The sequence below is a fragment of the Triticum dicoccoides genome, chromosome 4A, assembly GCF_002162155.2.
Source record: "Triticum dicoccoides isolate Atlit2015 ecotype Zavitan chromosome 4A, WEW_v2.0, whole genome shotgun sequence".
Lineage (NCBI taxonomy): Eukaryota > Viridiplantae > Streptophyta > Magnoliopsida > Poales > Poaceae > Triticum > Triticum dicoccoides.
The window spans coordinates 676,245,456-676,256,750 of NC_041386.1; positions in this window are offsets into that span (position 1 = coordinate 676,245,456).

Consider the following 11,295-nt stretch of genomic DNA (forward strand, 5'->3'; position numbering starts at 1 on the left):
GTGGAGAACCTTGGTGACGATGAAGGGACCTTCCCAAGAAGGAGCAAGATTGTGTGGTTTGTGCTGATCCACTCGGAGAACCAAATCTCCTTCCTGGAAGGCTTGACCTCTCACATTTCTGGCGTGGAAACGACGCAAATCTTGTTGGTAGATGGTCGACCGGATCAGAGCCATCTCCCTTTCTTCCTCTAAAAGGTCGACTGCGTCCTGCCGCGCTTGTTCAGCTTCTGCTTCGTTGTAGATTTCAACTCGAGGAGCATTGTGGAGAAGATCACTCGGCAACACTGCTTCAGCTCCGTAGACCAAGAAGAATGGAGTTCTTCCGGTCGACCGATTAGGTGTGGTCCGCAGTCCCCAAAGCACTGAGGTAAGTTCGTCGACCCAAGCTCCAGCTGCATGCTTGAGATCACGCATCAGTCGGGGTTTCAATCCCTTGAGAATCAGGCCATTGGCTCACTCCGCCTGTCCATTCGACTGCGGATGGGCGACTGAAGCGTAGTCGACCCGTGTGCCTTGAGAGTTACAGAAATCTCTGAATTCCTCCGAGTCAAAGTTCGACCCATTATCCATAATGATGCTGTGCGGGACTCCATATCTGAATATTAGTTCCCTGATGAAGCTAACAGCAGTACCGGTGTCAAGGTTCTTGATTGGTTTAGCCTCGATCCACTTGGTGAACTTGTCGACTGCCACCAGTACATGCGTGAAGCCGCTACGCAATGTTCTCAAAGGACCGACCATGTCCAACCCCCATACCGCGAAAGGCCAGGCGAGTGGGATGGTCTTCAGAGCCGATGCAGGCTTGTGCGACATATTCGAGTAGAACTGACATCCCTCGCACTTATCCACTATCTCCTTTGCCATCTCATTCGCCTTTGGCCAGTAAAATCCGGCTCGGTATGCTTTGGCCACGATGGTCCGAGAGGACGCATGATGACCACAGGTTCCCGAGTGGATATCATTGAGGATGAGTCGACCTTCTTCTGGTGTTATGCACTTCTGACCAACTCCAGTCGCGCTTTCTCTGTATAATTGTCCTTTGATTACGGTAAAGGCCTTAGATCGACGGACGATCTGTCAAGCCTCTTCCTCATCCTCCGGAAGCTCTTTTCTCAGGATATACACGATATATGGAACTGTCCAGTCGGGAATGACCACCAAGATCTCCATGACCAAGTCGACCACTGCTGGGACTTCAACCTCAGTCGGATCTGTGGCACTCTTGGGCTGTGGAGCTTCTTCGGTGAAAGGATCTTCTTTGACTGACGGAGTGTGTATATGCTCCAAGAACACACCACTCGGAATGGCTTCTCTCTTGGAACCTATCTTTGCTAGATCATCAGCTGCTTGATTTTTCAGTCGGGGTATATGATGGAGCTCCAACCCCTCGAACTTCTTTTCCAGCTTCCTCACTGCACTGCAGTATCCAGTCATGGCTGGGCTTCTCACGTCCCACTCCTTCATCACTTGGTTGACCACTAAATCCGAGTCGCCATAGACCATCAGGCGACGGACGCCGAGTGAAATGGCCATGCGCAACCCATATAAGAGGGCCTCATATTCTGCCTCATTGTTGGAGGAATCAAAGTGAATCTGGAGCACATATCTGAGCTTAGATGTGGGTCGGAGCTGCATCGGGGTCGGTCGGGTGAATGTGAACAGGCTTCGTCTCACCGGACGACTGAAATGCAGACTCTGTGGCGGGTTTCTTGGATCGCAGCAAATCACTCGGATCTGCATTTTGCTTGTATTCTTCGAATTCGACCGCTGTCACCTGGGAATCGGCAATCTTTGAGCCCTTCTGAAAGCACTCTTCTGCCTTTTTCCGATCACCGGTGACAGTGATCACTCCTTTGGGGCCGGGCATCTTCAATTTGAGGTACACGTAACATGGTCGAGCCATGAATCGTGCGTAAGCTGGTCTCCCCAAAATGGCATGATATGCACTCTGAAAATCCACGACCTCAAACGTCAACTTTTCTTTGCGAAAATGTTTCGAATCACCAAACACCACGTCCAGAGCTATTTGGCCGAGTGACTCGGCTTTCTTCCCTAGTATAACTCCATGAAAGCTCATGTTACTGGTGCTCAGTCGGGACATCGGAATGCCCATTCCTTTCAGTGTGTCTGCATACAACAAATTCAGCCCGCTTCCACCGTCCATCAGCACTTTTGTCAGTCGAGTGCCTTCGACAACTGGATCGACCACCAAAGCTTGCCTCCCAGGGGTGGCAATATGAGTCGGGTGATCAGACTGGTCGAATGTGATGGGTATTTGGGACCATTTCAGATAATTTGCTTTTGCCGGGGCAACCATGTTCACCCCTCGGTTAATGACTTTCAATCGACTCTTGCTTTCCACATCTGCAAAGATCATCAGAGTGGAGTTGATATGCGGATATCCTTCCTCACTGTCCTCCTTGTCTTCGGCCTTGTCCGACTCCTTCTCCTTGTCCTTAGACTGTTTTCCCTGAAACTGCTGGATCAGGAGTCGACATTGGCGAGTGGTATGCTTCGGGTAGATGATATTCCCCTCTTCGTCTTTCTTCGTGTGGATGTGACATGGCATATCCATTACGTCGTTCCCTTCTTTATCCTTTACTTTCTTAGGGTTCCAGGATCCTTTTGGTTTCCCTTTAAACTTTCCCTGAGTCACGGCCAGAGCCTCTCCAGGAGCTGCTGGTTCAGCCTTCCGCTTCTGTTTTCGACTGGTGTTTCCCTTTTCCGACTGGCTCGGCTTGTGCTTGCCGCTTCAGAGTCGGTCTTCTTCTTCGCCGTTGGCGTACTTGGTAGCAATCTCCATCATCCGACTCAAGGTCATGTCACCGGTTCGACCAAATTTCAAACTTAATTCTCTGTTCTTGACACCATCCTTGAAGGCGCAGACTGCCTGATGATCAGACACATTCTCCACAGTATGGTGCAAAGTGATCCATCTCTGAATATACTCTCTGAGAGTCTCACTGGTCTTCTGCACGCAGACTTGCAACTCTGTCAGTCCAGCTGGTCGCTTGCAAGTTCCTTCAAACGTTCTGATGAACACTCGGGACAGATCTTCCCAAGTGTAAATGCTGCTAGGAGGTAATTGAGTTAACCATGCCCTGGCAGAACCTTCCAGCATGAGGGGCAAATGCTTCATGGCCACCTCGTCGTTCCCACCACCAATCTGAACTGCCACTCGGTAGTCTTCAAGCCAAGTTTCAGGCTTAGACTCACCAGTGAACTTGCTGACTCCTGTTGCCAACCTGAAATTGGGAGGGATAACCGCGGCTCTGATAGCTCTGCTGAAACATTCAGGACCAGAAACATGCACTCGACTGCTTGTGGGCGCGTCTCTGTCGAGTCCGCCTCGATGGGCTCTGTTCCGGTCGACTAAACCTTGCACGATAATGGATCGCGCGTCGAAGCCTGGTTCTCTGGGGTCGACTGGAACTCTTCGCCCCGTACTGAACTGACGTCTGTCATCTTGCTGCCGAGGAGCGTAAGACCCACCCCTCGAAGGGGAATTGGGCACTCGACGCCTATCATCTCGGTCGAGTCGGTCACCATATTGGTCTCGCCGATTCTTGCGCCCTTCGCGCCGTGGAGGCGATCTGGGACTGTGAGCCGACTGAACCGTATTCGCAGCGACGGATCGATTGTGAATTCTGTTGCGCGACTGCGACACGGCCGAATTCTGATCTCCTGCTGCCCGGAGCAGATCCCTGATCTGCATCAAGCCTCTGCCAGCTTCCGACTGAGAAGGCTGGATGGACTCTGCTATACGGGTCGCAGCTGCTAAATTCTGGATTGGGGTTCGATATACCTGAGTCGGCGGGAAGAGTTGACGTCGACTAGTGTCGGGAACTCGTTGCCGCGCGCGCTCGTCGAGTGCTCGCTGAAGATTCTCCAGTCGAGTGCGTTCGGCCAAATTGGCCAAACGTGCCTCCTCCAAGGCGCGAGCCTCAGGGGTTTCTCCTGCGATGGGAGTACGCAGGTCATCCATGTTCCTGCGATGAAGTTCCTCTCTTTGCAGAGAGTCGAGTGGCTCGGGCTGGTACTCTTCATGGTCTCGTGCGGGGTCGCCTCTGTCGCCTGCTCCACCATCACGGGCGAAGCCAGGGGGACTGCGGGGCCCGTCGACCATCAGGATTTCCGCCGCAGGATCACTGCTATCGCACTCGGATGCGGTCTCTACGGAGCCAGTCGACAGATCGAACAAGCCGTAGAGAGATTCGTCGGGCTCGATTGCCGCAACTTGGGTGGTGGCCGACTGGCGAGCCACCGCGTGCCTCACCCACCGCTGAAGCCTCGACCGGCCTGAGCGCTTGCGCTGGCGGGAGACCGGGAGGGTGGCCGATGGGAGAGTCGACCGATACGGGGTCGACGGTTGCCGCAGCAGAACGCCGCGGACACATGCGCGAAAATGCGTCGCACCGCGGACGGGGAGCGCATCAACGTCGAGTGGAGCCTCCTGGAGCCAGGCGGAGTCGTCGGCGATGAAGCTGAGAGCGCCAAGACGGATCTCTCGACCCTCGACCAAAACTCCAGCAGCCACCATGATGAAAGTACTCGGAAGAATCGCAACTTCCCCACAAAAACGCTAAAACACCGGCCCCACGGTGGGCGCCAACTGTCGTGGTTCTAAGCCTGACAGTAGAGTGGGGGGTAGGTATGGAGAGGCAAGGTCCTAGCTATGGAGAAGTTGTAAACACAAGGGATGTACGAGTTCAGGCCCTTCTCGGAAGAAGTAAAAGCCCTACGTCTCGGAGCCCAGAGGCGGTCGAGTGGATTATGTGTATATGAGTTACAAGGTACCGAACCCTTCTACTTGTGGAGGGGGGTGGCTTCTATAGAGTGCGCCAGGACCCCAGCCAGCCCACGTAGGAGAGGGTTTAAGGTGAGTTAAGTCCGGCGTGTTACTGGTAACGCCCCACATAAAGTGTCTTTACTATCATAAAGTCTACTTAATTACAGGCCGTTGCAGTGCAGAGTGCCTCTTGACCTTCTGGTGGTCGAGTGAGCCTTCGTGGTCGAGTCCTTCAAGTCAGTCGAGTGAGTCCCTCGTTGGTCGACTGGAAGGTGACCTCTTCTAATGGTGTCTTTGGGCAGGGTACTTAGACCAGGTCTGTGACCCTACCCTAGGTACATGACCCCATCACCGGCCCCCCTTGCCCCTTCCCCTATAAATAGAGGGGTGAGGGGAGGGCTGTAACACACAAGCCAAGGCGCAGCCCCTCCCTTCCCCAACACCTCTCCTCCTTCGTACGTGCTTGGCGAAGCCCTGTCGGAGTACTGCTGCACCAACAACCCCACGCCGTCGTGCTGCCATTGGAGTTGTCTTCCTCAACCTCTCCTTCCTCCTTGCTGGATCAAGACGGAGGAGACGTGGTCCGTACCGTACGTGTGTTGAACGCGGAGGTGCTGTCCGTTCAGCACTTGGTCATCGGTGATCTGAATCACGGCGAGTACGACTCCATCATCACCATCCCCTTGAATGCTTCCGCACTCGATCTACAAGTGGTATGTAGATGCAAACTCACTCCCTTGACTCGTTGCTTAGATGAACTCATAGATGGATCTTGGTGAAACCGTAGGAAATTTTAATTTTCTGCAACGTTCCCCAACAGTGGCATCATGAGCTAGGTCTATGCGTAGTTCTCTATTGCACGAGTAGAACACAATTTTGTTGTGGGCGTAGATCTTGTCAACTTGCTTGCCGCTACTAGTCTTATCTTGCTTCAGCGGTATTGTGGGATGAAGCGGCCCGGACCAACCTTACACGTACACTTACGTGAGACCGGTTCCACCGACTAACATGCACTAGTTGCATAAGGTGGCTGGCGGGTGTCTGTCTCTCCCACTTTAGTTGGAGCGGATTCGATGAAAAGGGTCCTTATGAAGGGTAAATAGAAGTTGACAAAATCACGTTGTGGTTATTCGTAGGTAAGAAAACATTCTTGCTAGAACCCAATTGCAGCCACGTAAAAGATGCAACAACAATTAGAGGACGTCTAACTTGTTTTTGCAGCAATTGTCATGTGATGTGATATGGCCAGAAGTTGTGATGAATGATGAATGATATATTGTGATGTATGAGATCATGTTCTTGTAATAGGAATCACGACTTGCATGTCGATGAGTATGACAACCGGCAGGAGCCATAGGAGTTGTCTTTATTTTTGTATGACCTGCGTGTCATTGAAGAACGCCATGTAAATTACTTTACTTTATTGCTAAACGCGTTAGCCATATAAGTAGAAGTAGTCATTGGCGTGACAACTTCATGAAGACACGATGATGGAGATCATGGTGTCATGCCGGTGACAAGATGATCATGGAGCCCCGAAGATGAAGATCAAAGGAGCTATATGATATTGGCCATATCATGTCACTACTTTATATAATTGCATGTGATGTTTATTATGTTTTATGCATCTTGTTTACTTAGAACGACGGTAGTAAATAAGATGATCCCTTATAATAATTTCAAGAAAGTGTTCCCCCTAAATGTGCACCGTTGCTAAAGTTCGTCGTTTCGAAGCACCACGTGATGATCGGGTGTGATAGATCCTTACGTTCACATACTACGGGTGTAAGATAGATTTACACATGCAGAACACTTAGGGTTAACTTGACGAGCCTAGCATGTACAGACATGGCCTCGGAACACAGAGACCGAAAGGTCGAACACGAGTCGTATGGAAGATACGATCAACATGAGAATGTTCACCGACGATGACTAGTCCGTCTCACGTGATGATCGGACACGGCCTACTCGACTCGGATCATGTAACACTTAGATGACTAGAGGGATGTCAAATCTGAGTGGGAGTTCATTAAATAATTTGATTAGATGAACTTAATTATCAGAACTTAGTCTAAAAACTTTTGCATAATATGATTTGTAGATCAAATGGCCAACGCTCATGTCAACATGAACTTCAACGCGTTCCTAGAGAAAACCAAGCTGAAAGATGATGGCAGCAACTATACGGACTGGGTCCGGAACCTGAGGATCATCCTCATAGCTGCCAGGAAATAATATGTCCTAGAAGGACCGCTAGGTGACGCTCCCGGCCCAGAGAACCAAGACATTATGAATGCTTGGCAGTCTCGTGCTGATGATTACTCCCTCGTTCAGTGCGGCATGCTTTACAGCTTAGAACCGGGGCTCCAAAAGCGTTTTGAGCAACACGGAGCATATGAGATGTTCGAGGAGCTGAAACTAGTTTTCCAAGCTCATGCCCGGGTCGAGAGATATGAAGTCTCCGAAAAGTTCTATAGTTGTAAGATGGAGGAAAATAGTTCTGTCAGTGAGCACATACTCAAAATGTCTGGGTTACACAACCGCCTGTCCCAGCTGGACATTAACCTCCCGGATGAGGCGGTCATTGACAGAATCCTTCAGTCGCTCCCACCAAGCTACAAGAGCTTTGTGATGAACTACAATATGCATGGGATGGTGAAGACCATTCCTGAAGTATTTTCAATGCTGAAGTCAGCAGAGGTTGAAATCAAGAAAGAACATCAAGTGTTGATGGTCAATAAGACCACTAAGTTCAAGAAGGGCAAGGGTAAGAAGAACTTCAAGAAGGACGGCAAAGATGTTGCCGCGCCCGGTAAGCCAGTTGCCGGGAAGAAGTCAAAGAATGGACCCAAGCCTGAAACTGAGTGCTTTTATTGCAAGGGGAAGGGTCACTGGAAGCGGAACTGCCCCAAATACTTAGCGGATAAGAGGGCCGGCAACACCAAAGGTATATTTGATATACATGTAATTGATGTGTACCTTACCAGTACTCGTAGTAACTCCTGGGTATTTGATACCGGTGTCGTTGCTCATATTTGTAACTCACAGCAGGAGCTGCGGAATAAGCGGAGACTGGCGAAGGACGAGGTGACGATGCGCGTCGGGAATGGTTCCAGGGTCGATGTGATCGCCGTCGGCACGCTACCTCTACATTTACCTACGGGATTAGTTTTGAACCTTAATAATTGTTATTTGGTGCCAAGTTTGAGCATGAACATTGTATCTGGATCTCATTTAATACGATATGGCTACTCATTTAAATCCGAGAATAATGGTTGTTCTATTTATATGAGAGATATGTTTTATGGTCATGCCCCGATGGTCAATGGTTTATTCTTAATGAATCTCGAACGTAGTGTTACACATATTGATAGCGTGAATACCAAAAGATGTAAAGCTGATAACGATAGTCCCACATACTTGTGGCACTGCCGCCTTGGTCATATTGGTGTCAAGCGCATGAAGAAGCTCCATGCTGATGGACTTTTAGAGTCTCTCGATTATGAATCATTTGACACATGCGAACCATGCCTCATAGGCAAAATGACCAAGACTCCGTTCTCCGGAACAATGGAGCGAGCAACCAACTTGTTGGAAATCATACATACCGATGTGTGCGGTCCAATGAGCGTTGAGGCTCGCGGAGGATATCGTTATGTTCTCACTCTCACAGACGACTTAAGTAGATATGGGTATGTCTACTTGATGAAACACAAGTCTGAGACCTTTGAAAAGTTCAAGGAATTTCAGAATGAGGTAGAGAATCAACGTGACCGAAAGATAAAATTCTTACGATCGGATCATGGAGGAGAATATTTAAGTCACGAATTTGGTACACACTTAAGAAAATGTGGAATCGTTTCACAACTCACGCCGCCTAGAACACCTCAGCGTAACGGTGTGTCCGAACGTCGTAATCACACTCTATTGGATATGGTGCGATCTATGATGTCTCTTACCGATTTACCGCTATCATTTTGGGGATACGCTCTAGAGACAGCTACATTCACTTTAAATAGGGCACCGTCTAAATCCGTTGAGACGACACGGTATGAATTATGGTTTGGGAAGAAACCTAAGTTGTCGTTTCTAAAAGTTTGGGGATGCGATGCTTATGTCAAGAAACTTCAACCTGAAAAGATCTAACCCAAGTCGGAAAAATGCGTCTTCATAGGATACCCTAAAGAAACCATTGGGTATACCTTCTACTTAAGATCCGAGGGCAAGATCTTTGTTGCCAAGAACGGATCCTTTCTAGAAAAAGAGTTTCTCTCGAAAGAAGTAAGTGGGAGGAAAGTAGAACTCGATGAAGTACTACCTCTTGAACAGGATAGTAGTGCATCTCAGGAAAATGTTCCTGTGATGCCTACTCCAGCTGGAGAGGAAATTAATGATGATGATCAAAGTACTTCTGATCAAGTTGCTACTGAACTTCGTAGGTCCACAAGGACACGTTCCGCACCAGAGTGGTACGGCAACCCTGTCCTGGAAATCATGTTGTTAGACAACGGTGAACCTTCGAACTATGAAGAAGCGATGGCGGGCCCAGATTCCAACAAATGGCTTGAAGCCATGAAATCCGAGATAGAATCCATGTATGAAAACAAAGTATGGACTTTGACTGACTTGCCCGATGATCGGCGAGCGATAGAAAACAAATGGATCTTTAAGAAGAAGACGGACGCGGATGGTAATGTCACCATCTATAAAGCTCGACTTGTCGCTAAGGGTTATCGGCAAGTTCAAGGGATTGACTACGATGAGACTTTCTCTCCCGTAGTGAAGCTTAAGTCCGTCCGAATCATGTTAGCAATTGCCGCATACTATGATTATGAGATATGGAAGATGGACGTCAAAACGGCATTCCTTAACGGGCATCTTAAGGAAGAACTGTATATGATGCAGCCAGAGGGTTTTGTCGATCCTACGAATGCTAACAAAGTATGCAAGCTCCAGCGATCCATTTATGGGCTGGTGCAAGCATCTCGGAGTTGGAACATTCGCTTTGATGAAATGATCAAAGCGTTTGGGTTTATGCAGACTTATGGAGAAGCCTGCGTTTACAAGAAAGTGAGTGGGAGCTCTGTAGCATTTCTCGTATTATATGTAGATGACATACTTCTGATGGGAAATGATATAGAATTCTTGGACAGCATTAAGGCCTACTTGAATAAGTGTTTTTCAATGAAGGACCTTGGAGAAGCTGCTTATATATTAGGCATCAAGATCTATAGAGATAGATCGAGACGCCTCATAGGTCTTTCACAAAGCACATACCTTGATAAGATTTTGAAAAAGTTCAAAATGGATCAATCTAAGAAGGGGTTCTTGCCTGTATTGCAAGGTGTGAGATTGAGCTCGGCTCAATGCCCGACCACGGCAAAAGATAAAGAAGAGATGAGTGTCATCCCCTATGCCTCAGCCATAGGATCTATTATGTATGCCATGCTGTGTACCAGACCTGATGTAAACCTTGCCGTGAGTTTGGTAGGAAGGTACCAAAGTAATCCCGGCAAGGAACACTAGACAGCGGTCAAGAATATCCTGAAGTACCTGAAAAGGACAAAGGACATGTTTCTCGTTTATGGAGGTGACGAAGAGCTCGCCGTAAAAGGTTACGTCGACGCTAGCTTCGACACAGACCTGGATGACTCTAAGTCACAAACCGGATACGTGTATATGTTGAATGGTGGAGCAGTAAGCTGGTGCAGCTGCAAGCAGAGTGTCGTGGCGGGATCTACATGTGAAGCGGAGTACATGGCAGCCTCGGAGGCAGCGCATGAAGCTATTTGGGTGAAGGAGTTCATCACCGACCTAGGAGTCATACCCAATGCGTCGGGGCCAATCAAACTCTTCTGTGACAACACTGGAGCTATTGCCCTTGCCAAGGAGCCCAGGTTTCACAAGAAGACCAGGCACATCAAGCGTCCTTTCAACTCCATCCGTGAAAATGTTCAAGATGGAGACATAGATATTTGCAAAGTACATACGAATCTAAATGTCGCAGATCCGTTGACTAAACCTCTCTCGCGAGCAAAACATGATCAACACCAGAACTCTATGGATGTTCGATTCATCACAATGTAACTAGATTATTGACTCTAGTGCAAGTGGGAGACTGTTGGAAATATGCCCTAGAGGCAATAATAAAAGCATTATTATTATATTTCCTTGTTCATGATAATTGTCTTTTATTCATGCTATAATTGTATTATCTGGAAATCGTAATACATGTGTGAATACATAAACCACAATACGTCCCTGGTGAGCCTCTAGTTGACTAGCTCGTTGGTCAACAGATAGTCATGGTTTCCTGACTATGGACATTGGATGTCATTGACAACGGCATCACATCATTAGGAGAATGATGTGATGGACAAGACCCAACCCTAAGCATAGCACAAGATCGTGTAGTTCGTTTTGCTAGAGTTTTTTCAATGTCAAGTATCTCTTCCTTAGACCATGAGATCGTGTAACTCCCGGATACCGTAGGAGTGATTTGGGTG